The sequence below is a fragment of the Argopecten irradians genome, chromosome 5 (assembly GCF_041381155.1).
Source record: "Argopecten irradians isolate NY chromosome 5, Ai_NY, whole genome shotgun sequence".
NCBI classification, from domain to species: Eukaryota; Metazoa; Mollusca; class Bivalvia; order Pectinida; family Pectinidae; genus Argopecten; species Argopecten irradians.
In genome coordinates this window covers 13,571,645-13,585,123 of record NC_091138.1, presented here as the reverse complement: position 1 = coordinate 13,585,123, position 13,479 = coordinate 13,571,645, and positions in this window count along the sequence as shown.

The following is a 13,479-nucleotide window of genomic DNA, read 5'->3' as shown; positions in this document are numbered from 1 at the left end:
AGTTGGGTTAGGGAATTTATTTACATTATCCTTGGTCCCTTATTAATTTAACCATAATGAAGGTCAAAAAAGGGTTAATACGTCAATTCAAACTCCAACAAGATCTTACGTTTGAGAATTTGGAATCACCGCAGTTTTGTCATCTGGTAACGAGAAATAATACATGTTGGTTTTTTAACCTTCTTTGACCCCTAATATATGTATAATTTAGTATCAAAGGGTATTGAAACTCTACAGGGTAAGTGGAAAAATTAAAATTCAGTATTTAGTTATTGTATTCCGAAAGCTTGTTTTTTTTATTTATAAACTTAAACGAGTCTTCATATCCTGTCGTGCCGGTTGACCGAGGACTCTACAATCACAATTTATCTTGGTTAATAGGTGTCTGTAAAACTGGTACCTAAAAAAACATTTAGAAATATTTGCGTATTTATAGCAATGTACCGTTATTAAGGCTTTATCTAAAACTTCTACATGGGACCAAGAGAACAATTGTTTACAATAGATCAAGTTTGGTCGACATCCCAGGGGCAAAATTGCAGCAATTATAAGACCCAGATATTGGGAGATTGTCGAAATAGGTCCCATTTGAAAGCGCAGTCAAATTTGGAATTATAACCAGATATAGTCCGATATATGCAAGTTTTGAACTGTTTTTTATGCTGATCACAAACCATTCAAATACTTAGTCGTAAGAAGTAACATTGGTACATACCTTTAAAAACAAACGATTTTATAGTATATGGACTTTTGGGGATCGAACATCAATCTTCAGCTCTTATATGTGCTTGTAAAATAAAAATCTATGGATAGTAAGTCAGTGTATGGTTCTCACTAATGATGGTTAACTTTTTGTGAGTATATGAATGTATAACATTTGTAAAAAACTCATCTTGATTCACGAGTATGAGAAAATACGCGCACCTTAAACTTAAAAAGAAATAACTTGATTCCATACTTTGTTTCTATTGACTACAAATTTGTGTTAGGGTCCCTTGTTATAGACTTGCACATCTAAAATGTTTGCAGTTTTTCCCCGTGCGAAAGTTGATGGGTAACGACAATTACGGAAGTGTTTAGGTACTGTATGTTTCACTGGTGTTTGACGTTTCTGCTCAATATAACAGTTAGTTGAGTAAATATTACTTAAAAAACTACACTTCTATATATACTATTTTATATACATGACTTATGTATTAGTATAAAATATACCTTTATGTAGTATTTTATATAGTAGTATAGTACGTAGGGGTATTTTTTATTGTTAGCCCCATTAATTCATATTTTTTTAACTATTTGGTGTATATTTTATTATAAACTACGACAGAAATTACAGTCATATCACTCCTGTGGTATGTGTTATTGACAGAATTTTCAGATTTAGCCTATACATTGTAGCTACTAGTATATATCGATCGGGCCAAGAAAATGTTTTCCGGAGTTTCCGTGAATTTATTGTGGGCCTCATTAATTATTTCATATTTTTTTCATGACTTCACATTTGGTGTCAGTAACGTATTACCCAGTTTTAGTCAACATTTTATGACAGGGATCTAGAGAAACGTGGCAATTTTCTTGTAAATGTTTGCGATTACAAAAAAAAAAAAAAAAAAAAAAAAAAGGCCCAAGAGGCCTTCACCTGAGTGCTACTACAGAAAGAGCATTGCAAAGTTGGTTCAAATCTGTTAAAAGTATTTATGAATCAGAATAAACTTTAAAGTTGAACTTTAGTATTAGAATTTTTATTTTTTGTTTTTTATTTTGATAGTTAGTGTATTATGTTACCAAACCTTATGCTTAAAATTCCATTTGCTTTGCCAACGTTAAACAACAAAAACCAAACTAGAAGTCAGTCAGTGTTCAGTTGATTTTATTAATTTCACTTTTTAATCTATGAAGATGTATTTGGTTCTCATCAAACCTGTGAAATTCAGTAGCAGATTTTTGAAATTTAAAGCCTTTTTGATCCCATTTTGGCCCGCCCCTCTGGTCCCTGGGGGGTCAGCCAAGACCAATAGATGGATCTATTGCTGTGTTAAAAATGCTATTTCTTGGCTAATAAATCCTAACCCAGTTTGACCTCATTTCCTATTAAAATCTTAAGCAAATAATGTTTCATAAATGTTTTTTTACCTATATAAACATTTTGTGAAATTTGTACCCTTCCCAGGGGAAAGTAAGGTGATCCGAGGGCCATTGCAATTCAAATTTTTGTAAAGGGCCTTCTGACCTTCCAATCTAATGAAGAGTATCTGGTTCACATCAACTTCTGTGAATTCAGTAAGAAGATTCTTGTTTGAAAGTTTTAGGCCTATTTGACTCCCAGTTTTGGGCCCCGCCCCTATGAGCCACTTAGGGTAGGGATCCGCCGTCAGACCGGATCGATTAGAATTGGCAATGGACGTATAAAATGCCTGTTCTCAGGCCAAAATAATCATTACACAGTTTCGGCTAATTTCCTATGAAAAGATTAACGACAATACAACATCTATTAAAGGTGTGTGATTTTCCTTATATTAAATATAGTGAAATTTGAAAACCCCACCGATCCCAGGGGGTGTATACTTTAGGGTGTAAATACCCCAGTTGGTACAATTTTATTCACGAATTTTCTGTAATCAAGGTCCTTAAGACCTCTATCCATCTATGCATGAGTATTACGTTGATTCTACCAGTTCCCAGAAGTTTATGTTTGAAGTTTATTTGACCGCTTCTTTTTGGCCACCTCACCGCTAAAGGCCCCTAGGACGCTCGCGTCATGCGAAAATTTGTGAATAGGATTCTATCTAGATGGCCCATTTCATAGGCGATAATTCTGGTCTACAATTTAACTAATTTTCTATTAGTAAAATGACCTATTAAATGCTCCAATATGTGAGTTTTCACCTACATAATATTTGAGTTAATCTTTAACCACTCCCCACGGGGTAGATACCTCTAGAGGGACCCCAGGGTTCCATTGCTAATTCACATTTCTTTGGAGGAGGTGCCTTCTTGCAGACCTTTGTAGTATTTTGATTCTGCCATTTCTGGAATTTCAAGAAGCCTCGATTTATGTTAAGTTTTAGCCTATTTGACCCCTTTTGGTCCAATCCCCTCAGGGTCCCCTAGGGGACTGGGACCATATATAATTCACAATTTTGGTGGACCTTTGGCTATGAAAAATTTCTGCAAAATTTCAACATATTTGGTTCAGTAGTTTTGGAGAAGAAGTCGAAAAAGTAAATTGTTTATCGCCATACGACGCACGACGGACGACGACGGACAAAAGGCGATTAGAATTAGGTCACTTGAGCCTTCGTCTCAGGTGACCTAAAAAACTGAATAGTTACCTATATTGTACCTTTAACAGAGCTCTATCTAAAGTTTACATGTATACTATGATATATTGTCAAATCTCCTTATTTATTACATCTAACTAACAATATTCAGCATCAAAATTACATCAGCCACCTATTTCAATCATTCGCTAAGTGGAATTAAAGTTATAGTAATAGCACAGGCGTTTGGCTCTACAGACATTTTCTCCATATATATATGTATGATAATATACAGTATTACATAAAGAGAGCAAAATGTCTATAGAGTCAAATGCCTGTGGTAATAGTAAGTATACCTAACAGGCTTTACAACCTTTAGAAGTTGGAAAGTATTTATACATGTACAGTATCTTTACTATACGAGTTTGAATGTATAATTAAGAAAAAAGCACAGACCATTTCCACGCAGCCTCGCTTTCAATGCTTTCAACTTTTCTTTACTTTAATGGCCAGAACTGGGAAACTAAGCAGAACTTGACCGTCGTATTAATATGTGAGAAACTTTTGGAAGGCCAATGAACGCATTTAGACTGGTTTTCTTTGCCCGACAATTAACTTTAAGTGTAATTATTACTTTATTAATATTAAAATATTTTTTAAATCAGAATCATCTATTATATATATATTGCCGTGAATATGAGAAGGCTTCATAGGTTGAAATAACTTGTTCCCGATCCCATTGTTCTTACACAGATAAAAAATGTTTTAAATAAGAAAATAACTTAAAACTTTAGTCTGGACTAGGAATAAAAACGAACGTTACATACCTTACCACAGTACACAAACTTGCCTAGACACTGAAGGATCACCTCCAATGCCAGGAAGAGCGCAACGAAGAGTTCCATGATGAATCTTGGATAGGTAGCAAAGAGCGTGCAGTATCGTCAGAGAAAATCTGAGAAGTGGGCAGAGATCTGGCGCCAAATTCAGAACCAACAATAGTCCTCGTGCCACGTGACCAGCATATTCAATCCAGCCAATAGGATACTACGACCGGTTAGTGAAAAGTGGTCAACTCACCACATCACGGGGATCACACAGGGATACGAGAATTACCGATTTCTGATTTAGACCTTTAAAACGTCTAAATATGTCTTAGGGCACTCTGGTCTAAACTGTGACTAATTCTCAGATCCCTGTGGAGGATCTGGAAATTAGTTTAGAACGTTTCTAAATTTATCTTTTTTTTAAATTTAGACCCTTAAAATGCCCCATATTCCCAATGAACGTCTTGGAATAGTCCAAGACCTGGCATGAATTTCAAACTAACAGCATAAAATATATCCAGACGTCTTGTGTCTCTCACCTGTTTTTTTAGAGTATTTATCTTACAATTAGATAATTAGCAAATTGACCCACGATTTGTTTGTTTTTAAATCCAAACCATATAATGATGATATATATACCATAGGAATATCCTATCCAATACATATTTTCAGAGAGGAAGTAATTTATATGAAAAAGTAGCCTAATTCACCCTTTTGGCCTCGCCCCTCAAGCCCCCGGAGGTCAGCCCTATCATTTGTGCAATTTTGAATCCCACCGTATATGGATGCTACTATTGAATAAAGAGTGCTATCCCGTGCATAGTTTCTGAGAAGTCGTTTATAGGAAATAGCCAAGTGACCCCTTTTGACCCTGCCACTCACGATCAGTCCCAATGGGGTCAGCCTCGTCATTTGTACAATTTTGAATCCCCACGGTAAAAGCCAAATTGATCCCTTTTGACCCCGCCCCTCTGGCTCCCGGGGGTCAGCTCATCATTTGTATAATTTTGAATCCTCACACTATAAGGATGCTACCATTGCATTTTTGGTGCTCTCTCATGCTTACCTACAGAAGAAGTCGTTTACATGGAAATAGACAAATTTATCCCTTTTGACCCCGCCCCTCAGGCCCCCGTGTTTTGAATCCCCACTCTATAAGGATGCTACCATTGCATTAAGAGTGATATCCCATGCTTATATGGTAACAGCCAAATTGATCCCTTTTGACCCCGCCCCTCAAGTCTCGGGGGGTCAGCCCCATCATTACAGTCAGTAATCCATAAGGATTCAATTCTTTTATTCCTTGAATCTTACGGTTCATCAGAAAAAGTGCATTAATATATACAGTGCAACAAAACTTACAATATACAATAAGTATACAATAACATAGATATTTAACACACAGACACACATACATAGTGTAGATACACCCAACACGTGCACGACCGCTACGCTAGTGTAGAGGGTGTTTCTACATTTGTTTCAAACAGTGTTTATTCTTTTGTTCATGGCCAAAACTATAAATTTTCCTAAATTGGATAATTCTTTATTATTCCTTGTTTCCAGAAGTTGAATAAATTTGGCCATGCGAGGATTATTATGATGATATTTTTTGATAAAACGGTTTCTAATAACTAAGTAATTATTGCATTTAATTATGAAATGGTACTCGTCTTCAATGTCATCATTATCACAACATTTTTGAATGTGTCTGTCTATATTTCTATATCTACCGGTTTCTACATTTAATTGATGAGAAGGATGCTATCATTCAAATTTTGTGAATTCCGGTGAGTGATTATGGGAAGAAGTCGATTGTTGATGGACGGACGCCGGACGCCACAGTATCGCTTATGGACAAAAATATGTAAAAAAAAAAAAAAAAAAAAAGCTTCTCCCAAGCGCTTTCGCGGCTCTTGTCGTTCTTCAGAAGATTTCATGGTATTAATAATAAATCACACAGAATAACTTACGTTTGAAGAGAACGTGTCCACCACTTTAGTCTGTCTAAGTGTGGTAAATGCATGTGTATAGCAATGAAAAACGATGTCCAGCCGTCCCTGTCCAGTGCGTGAATCTTAACATAAAGAACGTACAGGTGCACGAACAGGTACACAAATCACGTGACACATTTGCATGACACTACTAAAGCACGAGGACTGCTGGCACAACATATCAAACAAACCGATCGGTTATACCACAGGGATCTGAGAATCTGAGAAGATTTGCGTGTTATTTTTAAACGGCGACAGCACTTAAGCTTTGTATAGGTCACCGTCTATCATCGGTACACCGGACTCGAAGCGACAGCTCAAAAATACAGCATGACAGGGAATGATTCAGTCATTGTTTTTAATTATACAGCACAAGTATGCAGACTCTATCCTGGTCTCGTCGTTTCAGAAAACATTCGAATTAGATTAAATGTAAAACTTGTGGAATTTTAATGCGTCTTTATTGAATAATCTGTTAAGATATATGGTGTGTACCTGCTAAAAATTTAGGTTACTCACATATTTTCGTTTATTTTGAAATGATTATATGGTTTTAACCCAGTTCACCTCTCTTACTTAAAAGGATATACATATATATTTATTAATACAAAATGTCGGTAACCTGGGTTTCTTCAATGATGTTTAGATATTCGTTTTATAAGGCGAAATCAGTGTACGGCTTATAGCTGTGGGGTGTACAGATACTAGCTAAAATTGTTATTATGGTGTATGGAGTATAGCGTGATAGTAACAATGATTTAATCTATATTTACGTCATTCAATTGATTAATTCGGTTTGTTTGCTTCATATTGACGATCCTGTTTACACATGTGTTAATATGGCACCCTAGCCCGAGATACTCTGGCCCTAACACCAGACTTAGACATAATGACAGATAGATGTCTGGTTTAGGGCCAGAGCGCAGTAGTACTCGAAAACCTGGAATAAGCCGACACCGTTTGGTATCGGGCCAGGTCATCTCCGTACGGCACCCGTAATAGAAAAGGAATTTAAAAACAGTTTGAGTTCTATGTTATCATTTAAATATAAAACATTTTTTTTAAATTAAATCCCAATAGTTTCTGAACTATAGTATGCAGAAGTGAAACGATTGAATTTGGTATAACGTAATTACTTATGCAATCTTGTAATTCCCCAGTACATGTATGTGTTACAGTGGATATATTTTCTGGTAATGATAGTGCAGTGTAATTGTAAGTTTCTTATTAAAAGAGGTGTGAAGGAACCAGTCATGTGATGCTGTACATGTTGTTCTGACGATAGTATTGCGTTCCCCCTGTTTTAACGTAACGTTATCATGAACATTTGTCGTTTCAACACAGACAAACGAGCAAATCTCCTTCATTCTCTTTGCTGACGGCAGAGGGACCATCGAGTTATAGTCTTAGTTTCCCTTAGCTAACTACTTTTTATTGTATTTGTGCATAAATATAAAGTTTAAACATTATACCATGGTCTGATAAGTATAGTTTTTCCAAATTAAAATGTTTTAATATGATTTTTGAATGCATGAAAACAAGTTTTTTTTACCTGGTTTGTCCAGAACCTGACATTCAAAACCGACAGTGCATTTTCTATTATTGGTGTATAAGTTAATGTATTTTTTTTATCCTACTGCATCTAACTATTTAGGAGTGTATTTAAAAACCCCATGAGGCATACAGAGTTACGTCTGCCGATCGTAACAAGAGGCCCAGAGGGCCTGTATCGCTCACCTGGTTTGTAATGCCAAGTAATGTTCTGAATACAGGTTCATTGTTTCTTTTCTGAAGGAATTTTAATATTAACCTCTAAGTCCCCTATTGGGCCCCACCTCTCCTGCCCCCAGGGTGTCAGAGACAAAGTTCTGTTCTCCTTCCCCCAAGGATGTTTATGGCCAAATTTGGTCACAAACCAAGAAAAACTCTAGGACAAGTAGCGATTTATAGGATTTACCTCTATTTCCCCTATTGGGCCCTACCCGTCCTGCCCCAGGGGGCTCAGGGTCACCATTTATGCAAAATCTGATCCCCCCTTCCCCTAGGAAGTTTCTGGCCAAATTTTGTTGCAATCCATGCAGTACTTTATGACAAGTAGCGATTTAAATGAAATGTTGACGGACAGACGAAGGACCAGAGCCAAAATTTATACAAGTTCTGTTCCCCTTCCCCCAAGGATGTTTGTGGCCAAATTTGGTTACATTCCATGCAGCACTCTATGACTAGTAGCGATTTAAAGGATTTACCTCTATTTCCTCTATTGGGCCCCACCTCTCCTGCCCCCAGGGTGTCAGAGCAAAAATTTATACAAGTTCTGTTCCCCTTCCACCCAGGGTGTTTGTGGCCAAATTTGGTTACAATACGTGCAGAACTCTATGACTAGTAGCGATTTAAAGGATTTACCTCTATTTCCCCTATTGGGCCCCGCCCCTCCTGCCCCCGGGGGATCAGAGCCAAAATTTATACAAGTTCTGTTTCCCTTCCCCCAAGGATGTTTGTGGCCAAATTTGGTTTAAATACGTTCAGAACTCTAGGACAAGTAGCGATTTATAGAATTTACCTCTATTTCCCCTATTGGGCCCCGCCCCTCCTGCCCCCGGGGGATCAGAGCCAAAATTTATACAAGTTCTGTTCCCCTTCCCCCAAGGATGTTTGTGGCCAAATTTGGTTACAATCCATGAAGAACTCTAGGACAAGTAGCGATTAATAGAATTTACCTCTATTTCCCCTATTGGCCCCCCCCCCCACCTGTCCCCGGAGGGTCAGAGCCAAAATTTATACAAGTTCTGTTCTCCTACCCCCAAGGATGTTTATGGCCAAATTTGGTTACAATCCATGCAGAACTCTAGGACAAGTACATATTTATAGGATTTACCTATAATTCCCCTATTGGGCCCCGCCCCTTCTGCCCCCCGGGACCAGTGCCAAAATTTATACAAACTCAGTTCTTATTCTCTCAAGGTTATTTCTGGCCAAATTTTGTTACGTTCCATGCAGAACTCTATGACTAGTAGCGATTTAAAGGATTTACCTCTATTTCCCCTATTGGGCCCCACCCTCCAGCCCCCGGGGCCAGAGCCAAAATTTATACAAGTTCTGTTTTGTGTTCTTTTACCATTCCAAGAGTCTCGCCAAAACAAGGCACTACAGAATTTTTAAGATACAACTGGCGCAAAGCAGCAAAGAATGATAAAATACAAAAGTATAAATATTTTATTAGTTCTTATCTCAATTCAGTAGATTTTCCCAAAAACATACGCTCAACATCAGATATTGATATTTATTACGAAAGTTTGAAATCCGTTCTCCTACTAGCATCAAAAGAATGCATTCCGAAACGTAAATTCAAGAGCCATTTGAAACCCTATTGGAGTGACGATTTGACAAGTAAGCACAAGCTTGTGCTTCGTAAAAGACAACTTTGGAAAGCTAATGGTAAACGTAGAGGAAACGATGTTTATTTCTTAGATTACAAATCTTGTAAAAGTGTGTTTAGAAATAAGTTGAGATGTGCCTTTAACGAATACATGAGACGTCAATTTGAAGAAATTGATCAATCAGGCGAAGTCGACCAAGCTCTGTTTTGGCAATTATACAAAAATAAATCAAGTAAACCCAAATTGGTTCAAACAGAACTCAAGTACAACGGACAAGTCTTTCGTGATCCAAAAGCAATAGCAAAAGCATGGGGTTCTCATTTCAGCACACTTTTCCAAAATAAACCTAATGAATTGTTCGACACGGAATTTTCAAACCATATTCTTAATCATGTAAAAGATATGTCTGAAAAAGCGAAACACGACAAAGATATTTTTCTAGACAGAGAATTCGGTATTAAAGAGGTTTCTGATATTTGCAAGTGTCTTAAGACAAACAAGTCTGGTGGATCAGATGGCCTTGTATATGAGCATGTAAAATACTGCAACAATCTTATGTTAAAACATATCACGTTTTTATTCAACCTTATTGTAAAGTACGAATATATTCCACAATCGTGGAAAGTTGGTACAATAGTCACTTTATATAAAGGTAATCGGAAACCCAAAGACGACCCTAACAGTTATAGAGGTATTACATTAATTCCAATATTTTTCAAAATATTTGAGTCACTTTTGTCTTCCCGTTTGAGTCCAGTTTTAGAATCACGGACATTTCCTAATAGACATCAATCAGCATATCGTAAAAAACTGTGTAGTTTATGCACCTCTTTTAACCTGCAGGAAAGTATAAATTATAACCTAGATAATGGATCAGATGAACTCGTTGCTTTTTTAGATAGTAATAAGGCTTTCGATTCTGTATGGCAAGAAGGCTTATTCTATAAACTTTATCAAATGGGTATCAATGGAAAGGTATGGATCATTCTAAAACAGATGTATTCCCGCTTCTCCAGTAATGTTGTCTTTAATGGTTTTATGTCGGAAAAAGTAATAATGGAAAGAGGAATCTTACAGGGTGGTTCTTTATCTGCAAAAATGTACCTCGTTTTCATCAATGACTTGCTTAATGAAGTAGAATTCAGCGGGAAAGGTTCGGTAATTAATTCATCGCGGGTAAATATACCAACCCAAGCCGACGACATATGTGTTATTAGCAATAATGTAGCTAACCTTCAATACTTACTTTCTATCTGTGAGAACTACAGTAGAAAATGGAGGTTTACATTTTCCGCTTCTAAATCGAAAATTGTCATATTTACTTCCAAAAATAAGCCAAATGTTTCTTGTAATGTTACAGTTTATGAAAATAAACTACCAATTGTTGATAGTATTGTTCATGTTGGTATAACATTGAATGGGTAAAAATAACAATGTTCAACGTACAGAACGTGCTTGTTCTAAATTAAAGTGTGGTGTAATGTCTCTTATTCGTTCTGGTGCTCACCAGTGTGCCCTGAATCCGTTGACCACTGCTAAGATTATTAAATGCAAAGTTTATCCATCTGCACTCTACGGATGTGAGTTGTGGCAATTAAAGAAAAATGAAGTATACATGCTAGAAAAAGCTCAAAATTTCATTGTCAAATCTATACAAGGTTTTAATATAAGAACGAGGACAGATATGTCCACATCATTGATTGGTTGGTTTTCTATTGAAGTGTATATTAGTATTAAAAAATTGTTGTTCCTTGGTAGAATATGTTCCATGGATATAGGAGTTTTAACTCGCGAAATTTTCATAAAACGTCTTTTCGATTTTAAATTGTGCAGTTTTAACAGAGGATTTATCCCTGACATTATCCAAATTTTGAAAAAATATGATTTGTATTTTGTACTGGATGGATTTTTAAAATGTGGTACATTTCCAAACAAATGCAAATGGAAACATTTAGTAAATACCCATGTTAAAAAATATGAACAGTTTCAACTTTGTGAAAGGATGAAAGCTGATAAAGATTTTTCTCGTTTTTCTCTTTTACATGAAAGAATAGAACCATATGCAATATGGAAACTTGCTTTACGTTTTCCACAGTATAGTTCATGCATTAAACGAATTGTTAAAATATGCGTAGAAATGCGCGATAATGAAAATTCATATTTGTGTCATTTTTGTGGTCTAATGTATAATGATCTCATATTGCACAGTGTACTTGAATGTAGCCACACTGAGAACTTGCGAGACCAACTGTGGTGTATTATCAGTACTGTGAAAGATATAGATTTTGTTTTTTTTATCTCAATTCAATGTCAAAATATCATCTACTGCATGTTCTTCTTGGTGGACTATTTAACTACCATTTATCTCAAAATGAAATGGAAGACTTTAGACTAAACTCAATTATCATTGTTAACAAAATGTTCGTACAAAGTGGTATCCATAACTGACCTTTTTTCTTTTTTTTTTTTTTTTTTTTTTTTTTTAGGCAAATATTTGATTGTATTAACTTCAACTGAAGTTATATGTATGCTTAATCTTGTGAACTCCAGAGTATTTGTATTATGTATGTTTTTGTGCTGGCCTTATATATAGACTTTTGATACATATATATCTGTTATTACAAACTGTATGTATCATTTGCGATGTCTCGTCTACATATGTTTGTAGCTAATTATTATAAGCATTCTCCGCTATCAGATAATGGCGAAATGTAGTCGAATATCTAATAGTATTTTCTTGTATTGATAGATTTGTATATATGTGTGTAACGTGTGTATGTTAGAATGTTTCTTTCTTTATTTATGTATTATTTTCTGTAAGCTCTTCAATATTGGAGGAAATAAAGGAAATAATAATAATAATAATAATAATGAGGCATACAGAGTTACGTCTGCCGATCGTAACAAGAGGCCCAGAGGGCCTGTATCGCTCACCTGGTTTGTAATGCCAAGTAATGTTCTGAATACAGGTTCATTGTTTCTTTTCTGAAGGAATTTTAATATTAACCTCTAAGTCCCCTATTGGGCCCCACCTCTCCTGCCCCCAGGGTGTCAGAGACAAAATTCTGTTCTCCTTCCCCCAAGGATGTTTATGGCCAAATTTGGTCACAATCCAAGAAAAACTCTAGGACAAGTAGCGATTTATAGGATTTACCTCTATTTCCCCTATTGGGCCCTACCCGTCCTGCCCCAGGGGGCTCAGGGTCACCATTTATGCAAAATCTGATCCCCCCTTCCTCTAGGAAGTTTCTGGCCAAATTTTGTTGCAATCCATGCAGTACTTTATGACAAGTAGCGATTTAAATGAAATGTTGACGGACAGACGAAGGACCAGAGCCAAAATTTATACAAGTTCTGTTCCCCTTCCCCCAAGGATGTTTGTGGCCAAATTTGGTTACATTCCATGCAGAACTCTATGACTAGTAGCGATTTAAAGGATTTACCTCTATTTCCTCTATTGGGCCCCACCTCTCCTGCCCCCAGGGTGTCAGAGCAAAAATTTATACAAGTTCTGTTCCCCTTCCACCCAGGGTGTTTGTGGCCAAATTTGGTTACAATACGTGCAGAACTCTATGACTAGTAGCGATTTAAAGAATTTACCTCTATTTCCCCTATTGGGCCCCGCCCCTCCTGCCCCCGGGGGATCAGAGCCAAAATTTATACAAGTTCTGTTTCCCTTCCCCCAAGGATGTTTGTGGCCAAATTTGGTTTAAATACGTTCAGAACTCTAGGACAAGTAGCGATTTATAGAATTTACCTCTATTTCCCCTATTGGGCCCCGCCCCTCCTGCCCCCGGGGGATCAGAGCCAAAATTTATACAAGTTCTGTTCCCCTTCCCCCAAGGATGTTTGTGGCCAAATTTGGTTACAATCCATGCAGAACTCTAGGACAAGTAGCGATTAATAGAATTTACCTCTATTTCCCCTATTGCCCCCCCCTCCTGTCCCCGAAGGGTCAGAGCCAAAATTTATACAAGTTCTGTTCTCCTACCCCCAAGGATGTTTATGGCCAAATTTGGTT